Source organism: Lithobates pipiens, unplaced genomic scaffold, assembly GCF_037356315.1.
Source record: "Lithobates pipiens isolate NorthernLeopardFrog02 unplaced genomic scaffold, aLitPip1_a1.2 Scaffold_22, whole genome shotgun sequence".
Taxonomy (NCBI): domain Eukaryota; kingdom Metazoa; phylum Chordata; class Amphibia; order Anura; family Ranidae; genus Lithobates; species Lithobates pipiens.
In genome coordinates, this window is record NW_027507784.1 from 25,387,219 (window position 1) to 25,400,136 (window position 12,918).

Below are 12,918 nucleotides of genomic sequence, written 5' to 3' on the forward strand. Positions count from 1 at the left end.
CCTACACTGATGGGCACTGATAAGGCGGCACTGATGGGCATCAATGATGTGGCACCAATGAAGTGGCACTGATGAGGTGGCATTGATGGACACTGATAGGTGGCACTGATAGGTGGCACTGATAGGGGGCACTGACAGGCGGCACTGATGGGTGACACGGATGGGCACTGATAGGTGGCACAAATTGGCACTGATAGCTGTCACGGATTGGCATAGATAGGTGGCACAGATGGGCATGGATAGGCGGCACAGATGGGCATGTGTGGGCACTGATAGGCGGCACGGATGGGCACTGATAGGCGGCACAGGTGGGCACTGATAGGCGGCACAGGTGGGCACTCATAGGTGGCACAGTTGGGCACTCAAAGGTGGCACAGGTGGGCACTCATAGGCGGCATTGTATTGTTATACTGTACTAATGGATGCCAATCAGTGCCAAACAATAATGCATGCCAATCAGTGATGCCCATTGTGGGCAATGATTGGCATCCATTATGGGCACTGATTGGCATCCATTGTGGCACTGACTGGCATCCCTGGTGGTCTAGGGAGGATTACCTTTTGTTGGGCATCCCTGGTGGTCTGGTGGCATCCCTGGTGGTCCAGTGTGGGCATCCTCGGGGGGGCTGTGCTGATAATAGATCAGCACAGACCCCCCCCTGTCAGAGGAGCAGCTGATCGGCTCTCCTCTACTCGCGTCTGACAGACGCGAGTGAGGAAAAGCCGATCACGGCTCTTCCTATTTACACTGTGATCAGCCATGATTGGATACGGCTGATCACGTGGTAAAGAGTCTCCGTCAGAGACTCTTTACCGAGATCGTAGTTGCCGGGTGTCAGACTGACACCCCGCAACAACGATCGCCGCGATGCACGCCCCCGGGGGCCGCGCATCAGCTCATAATCCTGATCACGTCATATGACGTCCCATCAGGATTATGCAACAACTTTGCCACCGTCAATTCCCTATTAGGGCGGGCGGCAAGTGGTTAAAGTCACCTAGGATGATGGCAGGCACTTCAGATGAGAGAAAGTAGGGTAACCATGCAGAGAAGTCATCCAGAAAGCGTGACACTGGTTAAGGAGGTCAATAAATAACTGCGACTCTCAGACAAACTGGAGAGAAAAGACAAATGCAGTGCATTTCGAAAGAGCAGGGGGAAAGAGAGGGAGGTGTGGGAAGTACCTGCAAGGTGCATTGTGGGGAGAGGAGAAGTCCGACACCACCTCCTTTCCGTCCACTGGGTCTGGTGGAGTCCAAAGGAGGCCTGGACAGAGTGGACAGAGTGCAGTGCAAGAGGGGGCAACAGAATAGGGTGAAATGTTTCACTATCACCAGAGGGCACATAATAAGTGCCAAACGGCTGCATGTGCCCCCCCCCCCCCCCCCCCCCAGGGCCACAGGTTTGGCATCAGGGGGTTTAACAGAACACTTGTTAAAAAACAAAAAGAACAAAAACTGGAACTTACTTTAGACCAGAGCCAAAGAAAGCATACAAACCAAGGCCGGGAGGTCCAATTCAGCTTCACTTCTTTCCACCGTAAGACAGATCTGCGGAGAGAACACGGAGGTCGGTGTATAAGTGCCGAGAGTTGTATATAATGACAGAACAGGACTGACAACTGATACTGAAGACAGAAATATTCTTCTGTTTCCTGTTTTTCTGTAATGACCCGTGGTGCCGTACTGGTGAAGGTGATTCATGTACATACCTCTCTTAGAATTCAGATGAAAAATGTGATTACTGAAGCATGAGGGAGAGTTGTGACAGCAGCGGGTGGGTCTGTACATTTGCCACTGATCTCTATTGGTGACTTAGTGGTTAGCACTTCTGCCTTGCAGCTCCGAGGTCCCTGATTAAATCCTGATTGGAACACCATCTGCATGGTGCTGGATGTTCTTCCTGTGCTTGTGCAGGTTTCCTCCAGATACTATGGTTCCTTCCCACACTGCAAAGAAATGCTGATAGGTAGGGAATAACTATGGGTTTGGTCCAAATTTGAATCTGTGATCCAATCTGTGATTTATTAGTACCTTCTTCAATTCTTCAAATTTGGATTCAGACCCAATATGGAAGGAAGCTGTCACTCCTTCCCACTGCTGCCGAATCAACCGTGGCCAGTGCATTTCCTGCCGGGGATGCTCATGGCCATGTGTCATTGACCTACTATGGACATGTGTCGTTGACCTACTATGGCCATGTGTCATTGACCTACTATGGCCATGTGTCATTGACCTACTATGGCCATCTGTCATTGACCTACTATGGCCATGTGTCGTTGACCTACTATGGCCATGTGTCATTGACCTACTATGGACATGTGTCATTGACCTACTATGGCCATGTGTCATTGACCTACTATGCCCATGTGTCATTGACCTACTACCTGCCCATGTGTCATTGGCCTACTATGCCCATGTGTCATTGACCTACTATGGACATGTGTCGTTGACCTACTATGGCCATGTGTCATTGAGCCTAGTAGACAACAGGAGACCCAGGGCTTTCTAGATCTCATTAACCGGCTTTATTTTCACATACATCTATCCCAAGCTGGCAGAGACCACCATGACCTCCTTAATAATGTCCTTTTGCATTACATAACAGAATATCTTCATAAATGCTTGTAGCTCCCTCAAATGCCAGGGCCCATAATTGGTAGCTAGCATTCGGTCCCCTCCAAAAACCTCTGTCCCAGGTGAGTCTGTCACAACCATATTTCCATAGACCTAATAGGTATGAGCTGAACATTCACTATATCTGGTCTTCCCCAGGACCCTGCATTCGCTATATCTGGTCTTCCCCAGGACTCTGCATTCGCTATATCTGGTCCCCCCAGGACTCTGCATTAACTATATCTGATATCCCCGGGACTCTGCATTCGCTATATCTGGTCCCCCCAGGACTCTGCATTCACTATATCTGGTCCCCCCAGGAGCCTGCATTCACTATATCTGGTCTCCCCAGGAGCCTGCATTCACAATATCTGGTCTCCCAGGACTCTGCATTCGCTATATCTGGCCCCCCCAGGACTCTGCATTCACTTTATCTGGTCCCCCCAGGACTCTGCATTTGCTATATCTGGTCTCCCCAGGACCCTGCATTCACTATATCTGGTCCCCTCAGGAGCCTGGATTCACTATATCTGGTCCCCCCAGTACTCTGTTTTAACTATATCTGATATCCCCGGGACTCTGCATTCGCTATATCTGGTCCCCCCAGGACTCTGCATTCACTATATCTGGTCCCCCCAGGACTCTGCATTCACTATATCTGGTCTCCCAGGACCCTGCATTCACTATATCTGGTCCCCTCAGGAGCCTGCATTCACTATATCTGGTCCCCTCAGGAGCCTGCATTCACTATATCTGCTCTTCCACAGTACACAGAACATGGAAATGCAATTGTTTTAGTAAATATAAACTGCTAAATACCTTTTCTCATCAGCAGTCATGTGACTTCTATCAGTGTCTGGTTAAATCTTGTGGGAGTTTTCATTCTCCCCTGACTGTCCTATGAGGCTGCAATACCCCTGACCCTCTGTCTGGACAGTGTTGATTGGCCCTGTGCTGATCACATGCAACCTCCCAAGAAAAAAAAAAAACTCTCTAGCAATACACACCAAACTGAGCATGTGCAGAGTGACTCAAAGGCTCTGTACTGTCAGGAGTAGGGATGAGCTTCGTGTTCGAGTCGAACGTACGTTCGACTCGAACATTGGCTGTTCGTCCGTTCGGCGAAATCCGAACTCTTGGTCCGTTCGCGTCAAAATTCGTGTGGCGAGCACGGCCCACAATGCACTGCGATGGCGCAGTGCATTGCTGGCTCATGATTGGCCAAGCATGCACTGTGACCCCGCATGCTTGGCCAATCGCAGCGCCAGCAGCGAGGAGAGCCATGATTGGCCACAGGCAGGATGCCTGTGGCCAATCATAGCTCAGGCTGTGTAGTGCACGCCCCACACTATATAAGGCCGCCTTTGAGGCGGCCTCGTGTAGTGTGTTGGCATCTGAAGCAGTGGGTGTTCTGTGTACCTTCAACACAGTTACACACCAATCGTTTTTGGCTGATTTCCTATCTTGCTCTTGTGTAGTGGTTATTGTCTGTGCCCTGACCGCAGTATACACCACTATATTCACCTCACCTATATAGCTAGTGATCTAGCTTTAATAATAGAGCTTGCAGTCAGTAGTGTTAGGAGATAGTGCGTGCTGTCTGCGTGCTCTGTACCCAGTACATACCGCTATAATCCACCTACATAGCTGTTCTCTATTTGAGCCCACTTGCCATCTGCAGGAGTTATTGGAAGTTGTGTGTGCCTCCAGCACAGCACAGTATACATCTGTATATACCCCTTTATCTCTGCTGTTTTCTGGTTATTGTCTGCGTGCCCTGACCGCAGTATACACCGCGATATTCACCTCAGCCTAAGGCCCAATTTTTCTGCCCCTGTTTAACAGGGGCGTTTAAGTACAATTTTTGATGCAATGCTTTGCAGCAGGGCTAATTCCTGCAATAAAACTAGAGTATATGGGAGAGGTTGCAGTGTCGTGGCACCAGCACCAGTGCCTAAGGCCAAATTTTTCTGCCCCTGTTTAACAGGGACATGTAATTACAATTCTTGATATAATATTTCACAGGAGGGCCCCTTCCTGTGCCCACCCAGAGTAACGGTGAGGACTTATAGTGTTGTGGCACCAGCACCACAACCACCAAAGGTAAATTTTTCTACCACTGTTCAACAATGGCATGTAATTACAATTCTTGATATAATCGTTCACAGCAGGGCGCTCCAGCGCCCACCAAGAGTCACTTTGAGGGCTTACAATGTTGTGGCAAAACCAACACCTTGTTCCGTCATTTCTGCAGAGCATATAGGGCAGGCCCCTACTTTCAAACATCCAACTTACAAACATCTCCTACTTGCAAACGGAAGGAGACAACAGCAAGTGAGATGAAAAAAGATGGACGACAAAACAAATTATACAGGGGTGATAACCCTTCCCTATGTTTTCCAAAAAGCTTAAAAATAGTTTTTTTGACTGGAGCTACACTTTAAAAATGTACCAGTTGAAAATTACAAACAGATTCTACTTAACACAACAAACCTACACAGTCCCTGTCTTGTTTGCACCGCCTGTATACTGCTGTTCTGAGTATATAGGGCCTGGGCGCCACACGCATTTCCTTTTTTTAATATGGGTACGGGGTTCCCCTTAATATGCGTACAAGACCCAAATAGGCTGGTAATGGGCAGGGAGGGCTACCCATGCCATTTTTCTCAATGCTTTTCAACCATATTGCAGGAACCAGATATAACATTAAAACCGCAAGCAGTTTTAAATGATGTTATTTCCGTTTAATGTCATTTTGTGCAGGGACTGTTCTAAACACGGGAAACACGTGGCACTTCACAGGCATACTACAGACACCCCCCAGGCACCATATTTAAAGGAATATTTCACTTTTTTTTTCACTTTAATCGTCATTAAAATCAGTGCTCCCGCCAAAACGGCCATTTTTAAAACTTTTTTTTGCATTGACCCATGTCCCCTGGGGCAGGAGGCAGGTCCCCAAACCCTTTTTAGGACAGTATCTTGCATATTAGCCGTTAAAATTAGCACTTTCCATTTCGAACGTTCGAGTCCCATAGACTTCAATGGGGTTCTAACGTTCGTAACGAACGTGGGGTCCGTTCGAAAGTTCTGGTGCGAACCGAACCGGGGGGGGGGGGGGTGTTCGGCTCATCCCTAGTCAGGAGATAGATTGGGGACTGTGGAAGAAGGGGAGGATCAGAGAAGACAGGACCAAACAACCTTTTTACACAATGCAGAGGATTAACCCCTTAGGTTGCACAGTGAGTATAACAAGCATGCTTTACTGCATATACAGACTACTGATTTTACTGTTGTGGGTTTATTTAACACTTTCATATTAAGAATATCCCTATATCTGGGGTCTAAATCAGGCGTCTCCAAACTGTTCAATATGAGGGTCACATCATATATTTGACAAATATTTGGGGGCAGAGAATATCAAAAACTTCAATATACAAAGCAGAGAAATTCCAAATAAACCGGAACCCATCAACCCCCCCCCCCCCCCCACCACACATTAGGGTCCAAACCAGAGCCCCCTTTATATTTTAGGTCCCATCACAGTCTCCCTTACTTTAGAGTCCCCCTTACCTTATAGTACTCCTCACATCCCCCTTATATCAGAGTTCCCATTCCCTTACAAGGGTTCCTATTAGAGCCCCCCTTACATCAGAGTCCCTATTAAAAAAGCTCATACATGAGAGTTCCCTTTTATATCAGAATCCCCCCTTACATCAGGGTCCCCATTAGAGCCCCCTTATATCAGAGTTCCCATAAAAGTCATTCTTATTTTCTAGTCCCACTTACATCAGGGTTCCTATCAGAGCCTCCTTATATCAGAGTCCCTATTTAAGTCCCTCCTACTTCAGAGTCCCCATTACTTCAGAGTCCCCCTTATATCCTCCCACGCCCCATTAGAGCCTTCTTTACTTTGGAGTCCTTTACAACAGAGTCCCTCTTTACATCAGGGTCTCCATCAGAGCTCCCTTATATCAGAGTCCCTATCAAAGCACTCCCCTTACTTTGAAGTTCCCTTTACATCAGGGTCCCCATCAGAGCCCCCTTATATCAGAGTCTTTCTCAAAGCCCTCTTACTTTGGAGCCCCCCTTTACATCAGGGTCTCAATCAAAGTCCCCTTATATCAGAGTCCCTATCAAAGTCCCCCTACTTTGGTGTCCTCCTTTACATCAGGGTCTCCATCAGAGCCCCCTTATATCAGAATCCCTATCAAAGCGCCCCCTTACTTTGGAGTCCCCCTTTACATCAGGGTCCCATCAGAGCCCCCTTATATCAGAATCCCTATCAAAGCGCCCCCTTACTTTGGAGTCCCCCTTTACATCAGGGTCCCCATCAGAGCCCCCTTATATCAGAATCCCTATCAAAGCTCCCCCCTTACTTTGGAGTCTCCTTTACATCAGGGTCCCCATCAGACCCCCTTATATCAGAGTCCCTATCAAAGCCCCCCTTACTTTGGAGTCCCCCTTTACATCAGGGTCCCCATCAGAGCTCCCTTATACCAGAGTCCCTATCAAAGCTCCCCCCTTACTTTGGAGTCTCCTTTACATCAGGGTCCCCATCAGACCCCCTTATATCAGAGTCCCTATCAAAGCCCCCCTTACTTTGGAGTCCCCTTTACATCAGGGTCCCCATCAGAGCCCCCTTATATCAGAGTCATTATCAAAGCACCCCCCTTACTTTGGAGTGCCCCTTTACATCAGGGTCCCCATCAAAGCCCCCTTATATCAGTGACCCCATTAATGTTTCCCTTACATCAAAGCCCCTTACATTGGAGCCCCCCTTACATCAACGTCCCCCCTTATATTAGTCTCTCTATCAGAGTCCCTTCTTATATCAGAGTCCATGTCGGGCGGGTGGTAGTTTGGGGACCCCTGGGTGATCTGATGGTGTATGAGTGTCCTCTTACCTGCACACAGGTGTCCACTCCAGTATAACGCGTCGTCTGTCACTGTCACCGGACTGTCACCTCTCTTCTATCTCATCTGAGGACTATTATTGGTATGCAGCACTCAGTGATTAGTGACTGTAGGCTGTGCCCGGTGAGGTGTGGCCCCGGGGAGCGAGAGGGTGGACGGGGGACACTCCTTGCCGTGTCACTACAAGGAAATAACAACCGATCCTCAGACTTCCATTTCTCTTTCACTTTTACTTTTGTCCTCGCCCCTCCCCCTTCCTCCATTCTATCACATAGCAGCCTGTGGACGGGAAGTCTTCTGTATAATATTCTCATCGGGGAGATTTACTAAAACTGGAGAGTGCAAAATCTGGTGCAGCTCTGCGTGGCAGCCAATCAGCTTCTGACTTCAGCTTGTTCAATTAATCTTTGCCAATCAGTTCACACCGGTGTGACAGTTCAAAGCCGCATTGATAAGTCGCACCCCATTTGTGGCGGTGGAACTTTGCAAATTGCTGCGACTTTGGATAAAAGGTTCCTGCACGATTTCTGTGCGATTTCAGTGCGACCTGCATTGACATCTGTGGAACGAAGTGGCACAGATATCAGCAAGCTGCACATGAAATCGCACTGTGCGCGACTTCAAAACCGCACTGGTGTGAACTCGGGGCTAAAACCCTGCAAGCTGATTGGTTTCTATGCAGAGCTGCACCAGATTTTGCACTCTCCAGTTTTAGAAAATCGACCCCCATTGAATCCAATTCCAGGAGTGTACAATAAACACGTATTGGATAATAAAGACAGTTTAACCCTTTCATGACTAAGCCTATTTTTGGAATTTGGTGTTTACAAGTTAAAATCCATATTTTTTGCTAGATAATTACTTGGAACCCCCAAACATTATATATATATATATATATATATATATATATATATATATATATATATATATATATATTTAGCAGAGACTCTAGAGAATAAAACGGCGATTATTGTAATATTTTATGTCACACGGTATTTGCGCAGCGGTGTTTTAAACGCAACTTTTTGGGAAAAGGGACACTTTCATGAATAAAAAAAAAAACAAAACAGTAAAATTAGCCCAATTTTTTTTGCGTAATGTGAAAGATAATGTTACGCCGAGTAAATAGATACCAAACATGTCACACTTTATAAATGCACGCACTCGTGGATTGACAACAAAGTACGGTACCTAAAAATCTCAATAGGCGACGCTTTAAATTTGTATTACGGTTACCAGGTTCGCGTTACAGAGGAGGTCTAGTGCTAGAATTATTGCTCTCGCTCTGACGATCGCGGCGATACCTCACATGTGTAATTTGAACACCGTTTACATACGCGGGCGCGACTTCCGTATGCGTTTTCTTTGCTTCGCGAGCTCGTGGGGACAGCGGGCGCTTTAAAAAATTTTTTTTTAGTTTTTTATTTATTTTAAAATAACTAAATTGTTTAAAAAAAAAAAAAACAAATTGATCACTTTTATTGCTGTCACAAGGAATGTAAACATCCCTTGTGACAGTAATAGGTGGTGACAGGTACTCTTTATGGAGGGATCGGGGGTCTAAAACCCCCCACCCCTCCTTTACACTTCAATGTATTCAGATCGCCGAAAATGGCGATTCTGAATACCGGATATTTTTTAAAAACCAGCGCCATTGGCAGCCGAGTAAACGGGAAGTGACGTCATGACGTCGCTTCCGTGTTTACGATGAGGAGACTGGAACGAAGCCGATTACGGCTTCGTTCCAATTCCTCCCCAGCAGCCGGAGGCGTCGGATCACGAATCGGTGCTCCTGATCGAGCGGGAGCACCGGTAACAGCGGCGAGAGGCGGCGGGAGGGGGGGGACGTCCCCTCCCGCTCCTCCGGCATAACAGCCGAGCGGCTTTTAGCCGCATCGGTTGTTATGCCTGGATAGCCAATCGCCTGCTGCAAAAAACGGTACCGGGATGATGACTGCAGGTGCGGGCATCATCCCGGTATAACCCCCGGAAGCCGAGTACGCAGATCTGTATACGCTCGGCGGGAAGGGATAACATTGAGGTGAGAAGGGACTAAAGGAACCACAAATCCCTTCAACCCAATCAGAGTGCAGCACAGTGAAGCTTATGCTCAAGCCTGGGACAAGGGGTGGGCAAGAGGGGACGGCTGCCCTGGGCACTGTGGTATCATGTGAGGTTCAGGGGCACCACAAGGAGATTGGGGTGAGGAGATTTGTGTTGGGAGGGGAAAATTGAGGGACGGGGGTAAGAATTGTTCTAGGAGGGAAAATTGTGGGGGGGGGGGAGATTTGTGCGAGGATGTGGGATTTGAGGGGGGGTTGTGCTACAAAAAGGTAATAAGGTGGGGGGGAGAGATTTGTGCTAGGAGGGGACATTTGAAGGGGGAGATTTGTGCTAGGAGGGGACATTTGAAGGGGGAGATTTGTGCTGGGAGGGGGATTGGGAGGGGGGGGGATTGTGCTCGGAGTTTTAATTTGAGGGGTAAAGGATTTGTGCTAAGAAACTGGAATTGTTTTTTTCTTGGTGGGGGGAGCATATGTGAAATGAGAGGATTTGAGCTAAGCATGCAGATTTTTTGTGGAGGGGATTTTTGCTGACAGATAATGCTCATACATCTTGGGGGGGGGGGGGATTTGTGCCAGGAGGGGAACAGTTTTTTGTGATGATTGGGGGGGGGGGGGGTGTTTGTGCTAGGAGGAGACATTTGGAGGGGAAGATTTGTGCTAGGATGGAGGATTGGAGGAGGGGAATTTGTGCTGGGAGGGGGGATTTGGAGTGGGGGGGATTTGTGTTTGGAGGGTAAATTTGAGGGGCAAAGGATTCGTGCTAAGGAACTGGATTTTTTATGCCGGGAACATATGTGAAATGAGAGGATTTGAGCTAAGCATGCATATTTTTTTTGGGGGGGGTGGGATTTTTGCTGACACATAATGTTCATACATCTTAAGGGGGGGGGGGGTTTGGGAGAGGGATTTGTGCTAGTAGAGATGATTGAGGGGTATTTGTGCTAGGAGGGGACATTTGGAGGGGAAGATTTGTGCTAGGATGGGGGATTGGAGGAGGGGGAGATTTGTGCTGAGAGGGGGGGGATTTGTGTTTGGAGGGTAAATTTGAGGGGTAAAGGATTTGTGCTAAGGAACTGGATTTTTTTTTGGGGGGGGGGGGGGCTACGCTGGGAGCATATGTGAAATGAGAGGATTTGAGCTAAGCATGCAGGTTTTTTGGGGGAGGGGATTTTTGCTGACACATAATGTTCATACATCTTGGGGGGGGGGGATTTGTGCCAGGAGGGGAACTTTTTTTGGGAGAGGGATTTGTGCTAGTAGAGATGATTGAGGGGTATTTGTTCTAGGAGGGGACATTTGGAGGGGAAGATTTGTGCTAGGATGGGGGATTGGAGGAGGGGGAGATTGTGCTGGGAGGGGGGATTTGGAGTGGGGGGATTTGTGCTTGGAGGGTAAATTAGAGGGGGAAAGGATTTGTGCTAAGAAACAGGATTTTTTTTGGGGGGGGGGGGGGAGATTGTGCTGGGAGCATATGCGAAATGAGAGGATTTGAGCTAAGCATGCAGATTTTTTTGGGGAGGGGATTTCTGCTGACACATAATGCTCATACCTCTTGGGGGGGATTTGTGCCAGGAGGGGAACAATTTTTTGGGAGAGGGATTTGTGCTAGTAGGGGTAATTGGAGGGCACTTGGAGAGGGAGATTTGTGCTAAAATGGGGGATTTGAGGAGGGGGGATTTGTGCTGGGAGGGGATTTTTGGGGGGATTTTTGCTGACATATACATAATGCTCATACATATTGGGGGGAGGGGGGGGGGGTAATTTGGCATGTTCGCCCTGGGCTCTTGATAGCCTTGTCCCGGCACTGGCAGAGTTAATTTTGTATTGTAATTCTGGATATCCTCTTATTTTTCTTTGTTTCTTTTTTTATTTTCTGTTGTATATCAGCAGCCAATCACCTCCAGTATTATTCTGAACATGTTTTCTTTTTCGTATCTTTTTCTTCTAATAATAACTAAATGTATCAAAAAGCAAAGTGTGCTGATTGGTAACACAAATGTGTGAATGGGGTTCTGTTTTACCACCCCCCTCTACAGACATTAATACAATCATTATAAACAATATTCTAAAAGCCGTATTAAACCCAAAAGCTAACATTTATTACAGCGTATTGCAGCTTACCAATCATTAGATGTGGTGGCCGCATTTGTTTTATTTTTTTTAGGCTTTTTTCACCTGGTGAGCTGGCCAGTAACACGCCTCCTGCATTAGATCACCTCTGGGTGAAGGAGCACAGGAGGCACATTTGGACAGCAGCATTGTCATCCTGGGGGGAGTGCTCGATGGACTAGCAGATTTTTATTTGTAGAATAACCAGAAACACACGAAACGCATTGAAGCCAAACTCCGGCTCACACTTTATAAGCAGTTACAGTAACAGATTTTTCTTCCTTTTGGGATAAAGGTTTTAAATGAAAGCTGATCATTGTAAGCACACCCTGTCAGTGGTAAATGGTTTGCCTCCTCCCTCTAACTGTTACCTCTGCAGGACAGCTTGTTCGGTTGAAACACAACAGACTTACTGGCTGGATCGCCAGATGAATATTAAAGGGGTTGTAAAGTCTCCACGTTTTTCACCTTAATGCATTCTATGCTTTGAAGTGAAAAACCTTCTTCTGCATTCCACCAGAAGTCCCTCTTTGATCTTACCTGAGCCAATCCATTCCAGCGTCATGCACGAGCACACCCACTCCAGCTGCTGTCTCCGTCCTCATTGGATAGATTGATAGTAGCGGGTACTATCAGCTCCCACTGCTGTCAATCAAGCGGGAGAAGGGGGCGGGGCCGAGTCCTGCTGTCTGTGTCAATGGACGCAGCAGGGGTACTCAGGAGCGCCCCCCCATACGGGTTCCCCCATGGAAAGAGACACCCAAGGAAGAGAAGAAACATGGAGCTCCACCAGGGCACCTGAGAAGAGGAGGATGGGGGCTGCTCTGTGCAAAACCCTTACACAGAGCAGGTGAACTGAGTATAACATGTTTGTTATTTAAAAGAACAAAAAAAAAACAACCTTTACACCACTTTATAGGAAAAAAGTCTAAAAAAGAAAACGAAGGCAGACATCACATCAAAGGCTTCATGTACACGTGGCTGTAATTTACTGCGGCCGCGGGAAAATGTAAAACGTGGCAAAATCATGCTGTGGCTTTGCCGCATTTAGCATTTTTCCATGGCTGGCGGTTTAAAGCGTTCCTATCCTGAATGTGAGCTCATCCTGTTGTCTGACATTAGCCAATTAATATTTGCCAATGTCTTCCTGCTTCTCCTCCCAGGCCAATCAGGAAGCGGGTCCTGAGACCCCATTGGCTTGGAGTCTGAA

The 12,918-nt window shown here is 47.5% G+C and overlaps 1 protein-coding gene across 12 annotated transcripts in view; it reads right to left on the bottom strand.

Moving 5' to 3' along the window:
* LOC143923442 (interferon-induced very large GTPase 1-like) overlaps nucleotides 1-7,744 on the bottom strand; it is an 80,417-nt gene extending 72,673 nt beyond the window's left edge. For all 12 annotated transcript variants that reach the window (XM_077447116.1, XM_077447113.1, XM_077447112.1 and 9 more), the window contains exons 1-2: nucleotides 7,524-7,744; nucleotides 1,470-1,551 (exon numbers count right to left, since the gene is read on the bottom strand). The gene's annotated coding sequence lies outside the window, so the exon portion shown is untranslated. The remainder of the gene's footprint in view (nucleotides 1-1,469; nucleotides 1,552-7,523) is intronic.
* Between the last annotated feature and the right edge of the window lie 5,174 nt (nucleotides 7,745-12,918).